Below are 14,489 nucleotides of genomic sequence, written 5' to 3'. Positions count from 1 at the left end.
GGGGAAAGGGCCAGAGCTTTGGCATCCAACACACTTGGAGTCTGATCCCACTTCTGCCACTTACTGGCTGAGTGACCTCGAGCAAATCATTCAGTGTCTTTGAGGCTCCATTGCCCATCATAAAATTTGGGGAAAAACATATACTTTGCAGTGCTGTTGTAAGAACTGGAAATTGTTTAGGTGACGTGCCTGGCATGGTAGACCCTCACTACACGGTCCTGCGACGCAGCAGACAAAGGCCTTGGAGGGCAGGCTCTGCGTCTGGCCCATTGCCCTGCAGGGCCCGCACAGCACCTGCAGGAGCAGACACTCAGTAAATGCTTATTAAACGAACGAGTAGCTTTCAGTGCTATGCTTTGTAACCTGGGCCTCAAACGAGCATATTTTCCTCTGTTGCAGGAACTTTCGAGCCAGATACGGGCCTGAGATACGGGTTGCATAGCACGCATCCTGCCTATTAATAACTGTAAGTCCTTGTGCAAGCCATGGCCCCTCCCGGAACCTCAACACTCCAGTTGTCTCATAGGCAAATTGTCCTGCCTGCCTTGCTGGGTTCCAAGGTGACCCAAAGAATTTGCGGCTGTGAAACTACTCTGCAAACCCTCAAATGCCATCCACTTGGAAAGTGTGCTTGTGGAGGCCACGAAGCTGTTGACAGCTGCTGTTTGGCATTGGCTGGGAGGAAGGTCAGAGCGTCCAGTGCTCATGCATGTGAACTCTGGGACTTCACATGCTGGGAACATCATTGGGAGACACCAGCTGACCCCCCTTGTCCCCAGGGAGCAAATGTGCCTGGCTCACTGTCCCCGTGGACGTGAGTGAAGCATTTACACAACACAAGCAAGGCTTCCAGAGCATCCTAGAGCAATGTTAACTTTTTTCAGTGCTCCGTGAATGTCGTCTTTACACCTGTTATCTCATTCATTTAACCTTCCTAGTGACTCTAGGAAACAGGTACTGTTCCGATTTTTAAGTCGAGGAACATGAAGCCCAGAGAAGTACAGAAATGTGCAAAAGGATAGAGGTAGTTAGGGCAGAACAACCCACGCCTTCCGACTCTAGGTCTCACACCCTTCCCACCCCTTTAATTTCCACGAGAAAAAAGATCTTGACGTTATTCAGCAAACAGGAAGTCTGTGTCTGGTTTATTTTGCTAGTCTCCATGGAACTTAGCCCTAGCTGAGAACATGATAGGTATTCGGTAAATACTAGAACCACAGAATCGAAGAATGTGGCTTTGGAATCAGGCAGATCTGGGTTCAAATCCTGCTCAGCCACTCACGAGCTGTGTGACTTTGGCAGGGGCTCTGATTCTCAGTCTTCACATCTGTACAGTGTGAGGGTGCGTCCTGCCTGGGGCTGTCGTGAGTGTCCATGGGGAGAACACGTAACACCTTGAGCACTACACCTGGCACAGATCAGGAGGGCTCTCCAGTTAACAGAAGCTGTAAAAACTGGCCTTTAAACCTTTTGGTTTGAGTGTAAAGAGCGGAGGGTGACCCTGAGAACTCACTTCTCTTTCGTAGCTCCCTAGCCCTCTCTCTGGCACACATTTATTTTTAAAACCCGTGTGTGTAAAACCAGGGTGGGACCATGTGCCTTTGATTCATTCCCACTTAAGTGACAGGCATTGTGTGCTCAGGGGCCTCACAGGGGCTTCCTCCTCCACGGCCTCCGCTACCTTGGCCTGTGGAGATGGAGGTCTCTCTGATCCAGATGAGCTCCCACTCTGGCTCCAAAGGAAGGGACTTGCCCAAACTCACTGGACAGAGGAAGGTTAAACCTCTGCTCGATATCTGTGCAGAGTGCAGTATATCTCAGGTTGTGGGCAGCTAGGTACCGATGGTACACATTGTATGGTCCTCTGTGTCATTTGGGGTTGCAAAAGAATGATTAATATACCCATTTTACAGAGGGGGAAATGAGGCCCAGAGAGCCATTTATTGAGCTTTTGTTATGTGTCAAATATTGTACAAGGTGTTCCGTTTGCCTTCTCTTTGGTCCTTAGAGGGGATTTGGAGATGTACAAACTGAGGCTCAGGGAGGTCAAGTGTTTCGTTCAGGGTCACACCATGTATCAGTTAGGGAAAAAGTTAAGATGCTCTAACAGGGACCTCACAATGCCATCGCTGAAACAAGATCTGGGTGGACTGCCTCCTCGTGTAACAGTACTCCGGAGGCCCACAGCTTGGCCCCATGTGGTCACTCAGGTATCCGGGGTCCTTCTCATTTTGTCATTAGAGTGTTGCCTCGTCCACTTGGTTGAAGCTGTTTTGCCCCCTCCAAATATGTGTTCCAGTCCATGGGAAGGGGGAAAGGGAGGAAGTGGAGGGCAAGCCATTTCCATTTACAGTTTATTGGGGAGAACATAGCCATACCTAGATGCAAAGGAGCCTGGGACACGTAGTCACCAGCTGGGTGACTCCTTGCCCATCCCAAACTCAGAGAGGGGAGGTGTTCTATCAATACATCTCTAACCATCTCTGCTACACACAGTGAGCGGCAGAGCTGGGTTTTGAACACTAGTCTGTCTGCTCCATCGCTGCACAGATCTTAGTGAAGAGGGCAGATTCCTTCCCTGACTTCTGCTCCTCTCTTGTATTCTGACCACCTTGGTGCATAGAGTCAGACACCCGCCGACATTAGCAGGATAATTGAGCATTTTCTCTGTGCCAAACACAGAGTGCTTTTCACACATTGTTTCATTTAGTCTTCAATCAGACTGAAAGTCTTTGTGTAGAGATCTCATAAAGGGTCAATTGATCTGAAATGCTCAGGGACCCTGGGCACACAGACGTGGCATTCCACCCTCTCAGTTCTTCCCCAGACAGCCCAATGCTTAAGAGCTTGGGGTCCACGTACATCCTTCAAAATAAATCATAGCCCTTTCAGATGGTAGATCCAGCCATTACAAAGAATGAGGCAGATATTTCTATGCTGATATGTTAGGACTGCCTAGTAATATTGGTAAGTGGAAAGTGGAAAAAGAAAGGGGCAGAACATTGTCTGCAGTGTGCTACCGGTGGGCAAGCCTAACGCATTTGCTTTGCTGGTGGAGGAGATGTCTCGTAGGATGTACAACAACTGAGAACAGTGATCCCCTCCCAGAGAACAAGATGCTGGGAGACCAGGAGTAGCAGGAACACTTATTCATACTGTAGACATCTTTGTACCTTTTGAATTTGGTACCACGTGAATATATTTCCTATTTTTAAAAAAAGTAAAAATAAAGATAAAAACTAGGCCTTGTGATATGGAGATAGCTAGATGACCCTGGGAATGTCCCTCAACCTCTGTGGAGCTTCAGTTTCCTGGTTTGTGAAATGGGGAGTAAAAATCTTAGTGCAGGTCTGCCTCACACGAGAGTCAAGTGCAGTGACGCCCATAAAGGGCTTCCACTCTGCAGGACAAATCGTTCGTGTGCAGTGAGCGTTAACGATCTTCGTGTAGTTCCTTCCTGGAAGGGACAGGGAGTAGATGTTCTGTTTGTCTCGAGGAACAGCCCCGATCGAGGTCCTGGCATTCTCTTTGGCCCTGGGAGGGCTTTCAGCGAGGTTGAAGGAACCTCCGGCCCAGAGCTCGGGCCTTTGCTCCAGCTGTCTTTGGGAAGTTCTCTCTTGGGAACTAGCAAGGGGAGGTTGGCAAGGCGCCCAAATGCTGATTTTCCTGGTTCAGGAAACCTGGAACCTGGGAAGGATTGTCCATCCCTGGACAGCCCAGGCCCCTTTGGCATCTGGATGCCTTGTAGCCTGTAACCCCTTCTTTCCTTGGAGACACTAAGACCTACACAATGCATCAGTCGAGCTCTCAAGGCCATTAGTCCAAGCCCGTTGTCTGATGGGCAGGGTAGAGGGGGCCAAGAAGAGCCCGAGTTTGCATGACAGAGCAGTGACAATGCTGGGCCTGGAGCCCAGGTGCGAGTCCAGCGCAGGTGTTTCTCTAAACTGCCTAGGGATGCTGTCAGGTTAAACCTACTGCTTTAATGAACCCTGAGCTGGGTGCTTTCCGGGAGTTCTTACTTATTCCTTTACTGCAGACTGCTGTTGAGGACCTGCCGTGTATGAGGCCAGTGCAGGAGCTACAAAGATCCGTCAGGCCTCACCCTTCTGGCGGACAGGCCGTGGGGCGAGGGTTGGGGTGGGGAGGGGAATTGGTTCTACCAGAGAGGAGAGAACCAAGTCCTGGGAGTTCAGACGAGGGAGAGTTCACACGAGGACAGGAGAATGAGAGGGTGCTGTGTGTTCATCCGGTGTCATTCATTCATTCATTCATTCATTTATCCATTCCAGAGACCTTCTCTGGAGGAAGGAAGGATACACATGCATATTGACTACTCTGTCTACCAGGCATAATGCTTCTGGTTTTCACATTCATTATCTGATGTAAAATAATAAAGGCAATGTAAAATAGTGCCAAGATCATAAACTTGATTGTCAGGCAAACCTGGGTTTAAACCCTAGAACCTCTACCTTTTTAGCTGTGGGGAAAACTCAGTTATCTTCTCTTAACCTGCTTCCTTATTTGTCAACTGGGGTTAATAATCAAAAAGTCATCATGAGGATTGAAAGAGATGATGTCTGTAACCATTCCACTTATGGCTTGGCACAGAGGAAGCTCTAAATAAAAATGCTGGCTCTCTTCCCTTCCTGTACCCTAGAGAACTTTTTTTGAGACAAATTATTGCCTATCGTGACTTCTAGAATTGGGCTGTATTCTACGAAAAGGGAGCACTAATGTAGTACAGCACTCTTGACACTGTCCTTACCTCATCTTTCAGGATGAAAGGGTAGGATGGCCTCTTTCCCCTCCGTTTTATCAAAGACATCCCATTGCTGGCTGGACTTAATTCATAAGGCCGCATCAAAGAACACTCTGCACTGGCGAGTGTGACTGCTTTCTCTTGGGACTTGGGCTTCTGTTTTCTCTGGAGCTGGAAGGCCAAAGCCCCAGGCCTGCCATAGAAGATCGTGCCAGGTCAGCCTTGGGCCCCGAAGGCCTGCCCTACTCAGGGTTCCCATCTGGGTAGCGTTTGGGTTGGATTGTGCCCTTCAAGAAGATATGTTGAAGTCTTAACCCCAAGTGCCTCAGGATGTGACCTTGTTGGAATTAGGGTTTGTGCAGATGTAATTAGTTAAGATGAGGTCATACTGGAGTAGGCTGGGCCCTTAGTATAATGTCCTTACAAGAAGACCACATGAAGAGAATGCCATGTGATGACAGAGGCAGGACTGGAGTGCTGCGGCTACAAGCCAAGGGACGCCAGGCCCTGAGGGCCACCGCCAGAACCTAGGAAGAGGCAAGGAAGGATTCTCCTGCAGGCTTCAGTGGGAGCCTGGCACTGCAGACACCTTGATTTTGGACTGCTGACCTCTAGAGATGTGAGACAATAGGCTACCGTTGTTTTGCAGCTGCCCAGTTTGTGGCACTTTCTTACGGCAGCCCTCGGAAACTAGGGTTCAATGAGTGGATATTTCATCTCCATCTTAAAGTTCGGAAACCATAGCCCCCAAACTTCCTCATTTCTCCAGAACAAACAGTTTGGTGTAGGACTCGGCAAAGGTCGTGGGTCCATCGAAGGAACGAGCGAATGAACGGCTGGCAGCTTGGAGAAGGGGTGCGGATGGCACAGGGTCTGCGGCTAGTTGGAGGCGGAGTCTGCTCTCGAGCCTGTCTCTGGGGTCTGGTCCACTGTTTGCTCCACCAGGACAATCACAAGATTTACCACTTAGCGCCCTGCTGACGAGCCTGGGCTTTGGAGTCTCTCGGCCTCAGTTTCCCCACTTGTAGCTTTTGGCCTCGTTCCATAAATGTCGGTGCCATTGCTATTGTCACTATTATTATCATGTTCTTGTATCACACTTTAAGTGGGTCACATATATTGTTTCATTTAATTCTCATGGTAGCCCTTGAGGTAAATGTTACTATTCCAGTTTTGCAGACAAGGCTGAGGCACAGAGAGGTTAAATACACTGTCCAAACACCCAGGTGGGAAATAGTGGCCTCAGGTGGCAAACCAGCCATGCAGCCTCCTGTTGCGTCTCAGGGCTCCTGTCCGGCCGCCTCCATTCAGACTCAGCTTTCCAGGCCTCAGAGTCAGCCCCTCACTGCAGGACGGCCGCAGGCCTCTGTCTCCTGATTCAGGTGTACTGTCTGGCCACCCACAGGCTCTGTCTGGAGTGTCAGCTTTCCTCAACTTTTTTTTTTATTCTTTGAAAATCTCTCCCTTGCTAAAATAAAATTTTCAACATGGTAAATACAACTCTCATACGAATATAACATGAGCATATGTGAAAGATTTTATTTTAACTTATTAATTAATACGGGAACTAATAAGAGATTAAGTGAGAATTTGACTTACAGAGATTGATATTCTCTTTCAGATAAAACCCAGTTTGATTGCTCTGAGCAGGAATTATTGGGATTGCCACGGACAATTGCACTGCTATTAGTTTTTACCTGTTAAGTTTTATCTCGTACAAAGTTGTAAAATGGCTAAGTCAATCAAAAACAATCAAAGGGATACAGAATCTGATGACCCTTGGCCTGCTAGACAATGTTCAGAATTCAACTGAAACAACACTCAGTCTTCTCTTTTGCCCCTTTCCAGTCTTTGACAAAAATTTCCTGATACTCTTTTTACTGTGTGCAATGCAAAAGGCTTTTTATCCATTAGATATTTAGAACTCCTGTAAATTACTAAAAAAGTGACAACTGACCCAAAGGAAAAGTGGGCAAAGGATATTAAACACACACTTCCCAAATAGGCAGTAAAAATGAAAAGATGCTCAACTTCATTAGTAATCAAAGAAATGCAAACTAAAACTACAATGAGATATCATTTCATGCCCTCTAGATAAAATTGGTAAAAATTTAGAAGTCAGGCATTAGCAGGAATATGGAGTCCCAGGAATTCTCGTGCACTGGTGGTAGGAGTTTCAACTGGTAAGATCACTTTGGAGAGAAATTTGGCAATAGCTAGTAAAGTTGAAGATGTTCACCCTGGGACTAGAGAATCTCCTTATAGGTACGTTTTCCAGAGAAACTCTTGTACACGTGCACAGAGAGACACATGTGGAGACCATCACAACAGCCTGATTTGTAAGAGCAGATCATTGGGAAGAACCTAAATGTCCGTCATCAGGAGAACGCAGAACATAAGTTGTGCTGTATTTCTGTACTCATATCATGGAATACTCTACAGCGTTAAAATGAATGAAGTTGAGTTAGATGTGTCAATATGGATAAATCTCAAAAACTATGTTGAGTGAAAGAAGCAAGTTGTAGAATGATCAGCGCAATTGTTAAAGCTTTAAAACATGCAAAAACAGTATTACCGTTTTACAAGGACAAGTGTGGCTAAGTGTAAAAAATAAGAAGGGAGTGACACATACAAACTCCAGGACAGCGGCTTCCTTTGGGATGCGGGGAAGGGAATGAGATTACGGAGGGCGACGGCAACTGTATCTGTAATGTCTTAATTTTTAATAAAAATTGGGGATATGCAAATGTTTGTTATACTGTTTTGATACTTTTCATATGCCTGAAATAATAGTAATAACTAACAATACGAATAATAATCATGTGTTTGTGTACCATTTCCCTATGCTTTAAAATAGAGAAAATAAAGCCTTTCCTTCCGCAGTTGGAAATGTTGCACTTCTCTAAAGATCCTCTAAAAAACCCAATAAAAAACCAGATGCCAGCAGTTGGCCCTTTTGGAGAGTCGGTCCAGTGTATGCATTATTCCTTGGAATTTGGATCTTAATTTGGGGGCAGAGGAAGCCACTGAGAGGTTGTAAACTGGTCTCGTTCTTGGCTTGCAGGACTTTGGGGACGTCCTTCTTCTCCCTTTCCCATCCTCGTATGCCTGTCCCAGCTTCAGTTTTTCTCCTGGTAACTTCACACTTCTTCCTAGTGACATGCTGCTATGTCACACCTCAGTGCTATTGCTCCTGGTTTCCTATGCTTAGGACATCTTTCTCCCCACTTTCTTTCTGGCTAAGCCCTACGCTCCCTTCCAGAGCCAGCTAAGGCAATGCTGTCTCTTAGGAAGCTTTCCCTGTTCTTTCAGGATGAGTCAGGTTCGCCTCTGAACTCTGAGCTCCTTTTGATATTTGTGTCATAACCTTACTTACTCTCTATCTTGCCAGCCCCTCAGCAAAGTGCCTAGTCACAATAAATGTGTAGGAGAAGGAAGTGCTGTTGGAGCAAGAAGGTGTGAATTGGTGTTTGCTCAAGACCCTCCCCGCACTACTGATTTCCAATAATGGCTCACATGGTCATTAAGTAAGATTCCAGTGTGAATCTGCCCCATGAGCCTTCGTAAGACTTGGAAAAGAGACTCTGAGAAAGGGGCAGCACGGGGGGGAGGGGGAGGGAGGTTCAGAAGGAGATCACAGCGACGGTCCAGGTCGAAGTCACTTCCCATTGCCGCTCAGCAAGTTGGAGACTGGGTGGACAAGAACTCCCGTCTCCTTGCTCCAGCCGCTGTCTTCCTTTTGTTCCACTCTCTGCAGGTTGAGAAAACAGCTGCTCTGTGTCATCTTATTAAACTCTCCTCCAATACTTGAAACAGGAAATGACTCTCTAGCTCTGGGGTAGAGAAGCTGGGTCAGCCGCAGCAGGTGGCCTGGAAGAACCTAGGAGGCACTGGAGGATGGACAAGCCTCAGGGAGGCTGCAGGGAACTTGAGCAGTTCTGTAGTTGGATCAAATTAAAGCAAGTTTGGCTCCAAAGGTCTGGTGACCCTTCTGAACATACTCACACATCTGGATATTGGATGGAAGCCCAGTAGATCCATCCTTGAGGATCATCTAGAGACAGACTTTTGTGCAAAAAACGAAAGAATAACGAATTATCATATAGATGAGGCTGGCCAGGTGTTCATCGTTAGAAGACAGAATAAGACACAGGCTGTAAACAAGACAGGGCTTCCATGGCATCAGAAGAAATACGGATTGTTGTGTTTAATTATCTGTGAATTTCAGGGCCAACTCAAGGCCTGGAACACGGCAGGTTTTCAGCAAGCTTTGCTAAATGAACGGATGAGCTCTGGAGAAATCTCATGACTGGAAAAAGCCTCACCAGCCATGTCTCATATATCTGGTTTGGAAGAATGCTGTTGGTAAAATAAGAAACAAGATTCCTGCAAGAGCTTTTGACATCCAGCTGACCAGAAACATGCCAGAGCCATAGGACCAGTGGGATCGAAACCAAGGAAAGGCTCGGCAGCGTTTTAAGGATTAACAATTAGAGGTTTGGGTTGTGATGGTGGCTTTCCAGTGATGCCTGATTTAACCCCCACCCTCCCCCCAGAAATACGAACACAGTAAGACAGAGGTTGCAATGGTGTAAAGGAATGATTTCCATGAATAATTCGCAGCCCTCTGGGACGGATTTTTCTCTGACCACAGCATTGATGGGAGGAAGTTGAGAAATAACTCACTTTGATCTAAAAAATAGAACCACAGCGCTAGCCTGGAACCCCCACCTGTGTACCAGAAGGTCTGGCCTCTCTTTCCTTGGGAACAGCCTTCTGAAGCAGGCAGGCTCACTTCCCACTCTTCCCACTGTCCGCCGTGGCGCTCTGTCTCCATCTGTTCGGTAACGGTGACTCCTGATCACGCGCCATCCCGGGAAGCCACGTTGGCCGTGGGAAGGGCACAGGAGGAAGGGCTTTAGGGACACCGCACTCCGGGGAAAAAGGCTTAAGTGGGATCAGACAGTTAAATGTTTTCAATTTTTTCTGTTTGTGTTATTTTCATTTACTACTGCAGGCGCTATTATTGAATGTTTATATCTGACTACAGAGCAAAGGGAGACGGGTATCTGATAATACCGATAGCGGAATGTCTTCATGGCCCTCTAGAATTTGAAGAATAATTCCAGAGATTATTTCAACCCCTCACCCCACCTTTGCCACCCTTTCTACCACGAACAAAGTCACCTTTATGGAGCACTTGTTCCCTCTCCTCTGACCCCATACCACCATTCCTCTCAGCCCCCCGTGCAGATCGGGACTGTTAGGGTCTCTGCTCTGCAAATGAGGGAACTGAGGCTTCGGGGTGTCAGTAACATGGTCGTTCTGAACTGAACTGTGTCCCCTCCAGATCCCCATGCTGAAGCCCTAACCTCCAGTGTGACATCTTGGAGGTGGAGCCTTTGGGAGGGGATTAGGTTCAGATGAGGTCCTGAGGGTTGGGCCCCATGATGGGGTTAGTCCCCTTATATGAAGAGGAAGAGACTAGAGCTCTCCCCGTCTCTGTCCACCACGTGAGGACACAGCAAGGAGGAGCCATCTGCAAGCCAGGAAGAGGGCGTTCCCCAGAACCGAACCCTGCTGGCACCTTGATCTTGGCCTTGCAGCCTCCAGAGCACTGAGAGATAGAAGTTTGTTGTTTAAGCCCCTTAGTCTATGGTCTTTTGTAATAGCAGCCTGACCCAAGACAATGATGACGTCACCCAGCGCAAGCGCGGCAAGAGCCGGGCCGTGAAAGCCGTTGCGTGTGAACGCGGCACTGCACCAGGGTCTTCAGGAGCAGAGGAGACGGCGGGAATCGCATTCCGAGATTCGTGCTGCACTAAAAGTGAAGAAATACCAGAACAGAGTGACAAAAATATTGTCTATTTTAAATGGTTGTATTTGACAAATTAGCCCCTTTAACACCCAAACCACATTTCTTTAATTTGTTTTGTTTCTCAGCATGCAAAAAGTATAACAATTGAAATACTTTTGACTGATCTGAAATCTTAGATATTTTTTGTGCAAAATAATGTCATTTCGAATTTTGAGAGAGACATATTATACCAGTTACAAAAATTAAATAGATTATGAGTGATGCATAGCCATGGTCCCACCGTGGAAGCATTTAAAGATAATCAGTACATTTATTAAAAAAATGCTATTTCGTGTATACTACAGGTGATATGGACTGGTAATGTGACAGAAATTTAAGAACTATGGTAAGCAACTTTCTCACTGTTGTCAACGTATTTCTTTGGCTGCATACCAGGCCTGGGGCTAAAGGGTCCCCAGATTGGCACTGATTAGCTATGTGGCTTCCTAACTGTGTAATGACCTCTTTAGCTCTGTTTTTCATCAGTGAAGTGATGGCTGAGGGTTGGATGTCCACCTCCATCATCTCCTTGCTCACCAGAGTTATTTCCCTAATTTGGGTGGCTGGGCTAGAGACTCCTTACCTCTCACCTGCAAATATGACGGACTGCATGGGACAACCTGCAGCGTTCTACCAGGGCAAAGAGCCCATTGGCTCTTCTATTAAAAATACGTGATTGAATTGAAAACATGTTAGTGTCACGCTGCTGCTGCTGCTACTACTGCTGTGACCACCAGCACCACCACAGAACTGCATGCCCGAGTGAAACCAAGCCGCTCAGCCCGAGAGGGCAGCCGTGCCCTAGGGAGGGCAGCGTGCCACCAATAAGTGCCCTCGGAGGGCTGGCCTTACAATCTCCAAACCGAGCTTGTAACCCCATGCCAGTTACATCTAAACCATCAGGAAACAGTTTCTCTGGCAGCGGATGCAGGAATGGTACAACTTCCTCTCCTGAGAACTGTAGGACAGCCCAAAGGTTCTGCTAAAGAGGTGCCCACAAAGACTTTGAAAATAAGAGAAGGAGGGCTGTCTTCTGAGAGTCTGACTGTAGATCAAGACACTGTGGACAGAAACATGCAGAAGCCACCTTTGGAAGTAGACTAACTCTGAGACCAGAAGACCATTGATCCAGTTAAAGCAGAATGTACCAGCTGCAAGGGGGTGGGCGAGTCAGAGAGCTGGAATAGAAATGAGTCACTGAGGTAGCTCCTAGATCTGTGAAACCAAAGGCCCTTGTGCTGAATGACTCCATGATGCCACGGCTCCTGTTTACTGAGCGTGTATTCTCTGAGGGGAACAGTGTTAAGTGCCTTTCACACAGCATCTCAGTTAACATTCCACAGCCCTAGGAGGTAGGTATCACTCTTGCCATTTTACAGATAAGGAAGCTGAACCAGGGATCAGAAAGGATGCTCAGCTCACTTAAGGTCACCGAATGGGTGAGGGCTGCAGCCCAAATCACATGCAGGCTGTGCGGCTGCCAAGGCTTTGCTCCTGACGGCTGTGATGCTGCTGGACCAGCCACAGGGCTGCCCGTGCTCTTCTGGGGCCAGTCTCCAAAGGAGACAGAACCAGATGGCTTCTTGGTGAATCATGGGTGCTCTGGACTGAATTGTGTCCCCTTAAATTCCTATGCTGAAGCCCTACCCCCGGTGTGATGGTGTGTGGAGGGGGTGCCTTTGGGAGGTGATGAGGGTGGGGCCCCATGGTGGGATTAGCGCCCTCAGAAGAGGCATAGGAGAGCGTGTGCTGTTTCCCTCCACCAGGTGAGGACACAAGAAGGTGGCCACCTGCAAGCCAGTCAGAGAGCCTCATCCGGGCACCGGATCAGCAGGCACCTTAGTCTTGGACTTCCCGGCTTCCAGAACTGGGAGGAATAAGTTTCTGTTGTCTAAGCCTGCTGGTCTCTGGGATTTTGTTATGGCAGCCCAGCAGACTAAGACAGATGGAATCAAATGCTCAAGGGCATGGCCTGCCTGGTCTTTGAGGGGCTCTTTCTCTAGGGCAAAGACTGATGACAGGGAACCTCCCATCATACAACTGCTGCTCTCTGTGCCGCTGACCCTCTGCTCATCCAGCTTCAGTCTAGAGGTGGGCCAGAGCGGGAGACAGGCTCGTAGCTCCCCAGCAGTTCCATTTCGATTATCAATAAGTTCCAGGGTATTAGGGTTTATACATCAGTCTCATGGGCTTGGTCAGCCTAGGTCTTCCCCCACATATAGGCACGTTCCCCAAGGAAATGGAAGCCACTGTGGGAGGCCTTCGGGGCTGGTCAGTCTTCTTTCCCTGTTAGTGTCCTGACTGCTTTTAAAAAGTGAGAGAACTAGACTGCACTCACTCCTTCAGTTGCTCTTCAATCTTCTAGACTTTTCCTAGCTATGCCAAAAGATAGGCTCTACTCCAACCAGTGACAGCCATGCTGGCAATGATGATGAAAGGTAGGTTTCATTGAGTCTTTTGCGCCTGGCAACTCAATTCATGTTAAACAAATAAAACTAAGACTAACAGACCTGAAGACCCCAGGGAAAGTTTTCTGCAGAAGATGATGTGTAATCACGTAAATTTGGAAGAATAGATGAGAAAAAGAGATAAAAACATTCCTGGCAGAGGGAACAGCTTAGGCAAATGTTTGGAAGTTGGACCTGGTAAAGTGGATCTGGGAACTCAGTCTGGCACAGCTGAGGCAGAATGGGGCACCAGCTTTGTTGAGAAGAGAGAGCAGACAGTTGCTTCTGCTGGGGAGGTGATGGATGAGGTGCTCAGGAGGGGGCTGCCAAGGTGCAGGGTGTTGCGGAAGCATCATTTCCCACGCCCCTCAGTTCTGCCAGACACCTTCTGGGCGCCTCCCCTCCCACTGACGTGGTCGTGTGCCGGTTCTCTCGTGGGACCAGGAAACGGCTGAGCCCGATGGAACTGCCCTTTGACTAAAGCAAGAAAATCCCACTCTGACCCCTGGGTGCAGTGGACCCTATGCTGTTCAGAGTACAGGAAAAGAAGAGGTGATGTGATGTGGCGAACGGGGGAAAGTGAGAGCAGTCAGATTTGTGAGCGCCGGGATGAGCTGAGCCCCGTGTAGGCACATTATCCACACTGTGCCCTTTGATCTCAGAACCTGGGCAGTTTGAACCCCTATTTATAGACGAGGAGGTTCAGATAAGTTAAGGGGCTTTCTCCCCAAGGGAAGAAGAGGTGGCAACTGGATTCGAACCAGGACTGTCTCCAGCTCTTTGACTCTTGAGCAGGTCTTAGTCAACGTTCTTATTTGGTAAACCATGTGCTGTGTGGGTGCAGGGGAGTCACTTACCCTCTCTGAGTGATGCTCAGAACTGATGTTTCTGGATCCCATTTGCTTCTATACTTCCCTTTGAATTCTTACAGAAATCTAATTTTCCTGATCCCTGACAATCCTTCAAAAACGTGACAGTAGTGCGCTTTCCCTGAATATTCTCATTTTCAGGCTAAAAATTCTTTTTTCAATTGCTTATTTTCCCCTTGCTTTTTGGTTCTTTGCAGTCAATTGTGTAGTTGCCCCCACTGCTAAAGATATCTCAGGTTGCATTAAAAGAAGTATAGTGCCGGGATTAAAGAGGGGGAAAATTTTCTTCTGGTCACAGCGCCTCTGGAACCAAAGATTCAGCTGCAACCATGAGGTGTGAGGGAAGCAGAGGAATGATTGTGTATTAAAAAGGAGCTTCTTTAGAACTGTTCCTGTTGGCAAAGGTAAGTAGAAGGAAAGTGGACCTCTCTTTATCCCTTTCGTGCCAACACTGGAAGCTTTCTCCAGAATCCCCTTAAAACTATACTCCGAGCGGGCACATGAAATCTTACACTGAAATCCTGGACACTTCCAGGCTCCAGAGGGATACAGCTGAG

At 47.7% G+C, this 14,489-nt stretch overlaps 1 long non-coding RNA gene across 2 annotated transcripts in view; it reads left to right on the top strand.

Moving 5' to 3' along the window:
• LOC139079086 (uncharacterized) overlaps window positions 1–7,641 on the top strand; it is a 59,698-nt gene extending 52,057 nt beyond the window's left edge. For both annotated transcript variants that reach the window (XR_011532390.1, XR_011532385.1), the window contains exon 4: window positions 400–7,641. This is a non-coding gene — a long non-coding RNA (uncharacterized lncRNA). The remainder of the gene's footprint in view (window positions 1–399) is intronic.
• Window positions 7,642–14,489: the final 6,848 nt, after the last annotated feature.

The sequence above is a fragment of the Equus przewalskii genome, chromosome 2, assembly GCF_037783145.1.
Source record: "Equus przewalskii isolate Varuska chromosome 2, EquPr2, whole genome shotgun sequence".
In the NCBI taxonomy this organism is placed as follows: domain Eukaryota; kingdom Metazoa; phylum Chordata; class Mammalia; order Perissodactyla; family Equidae; genus Equus; species Equus przewalskii.
This window is presented reverse-complemented; position numbering and strand designations above follow the sequence as displayed.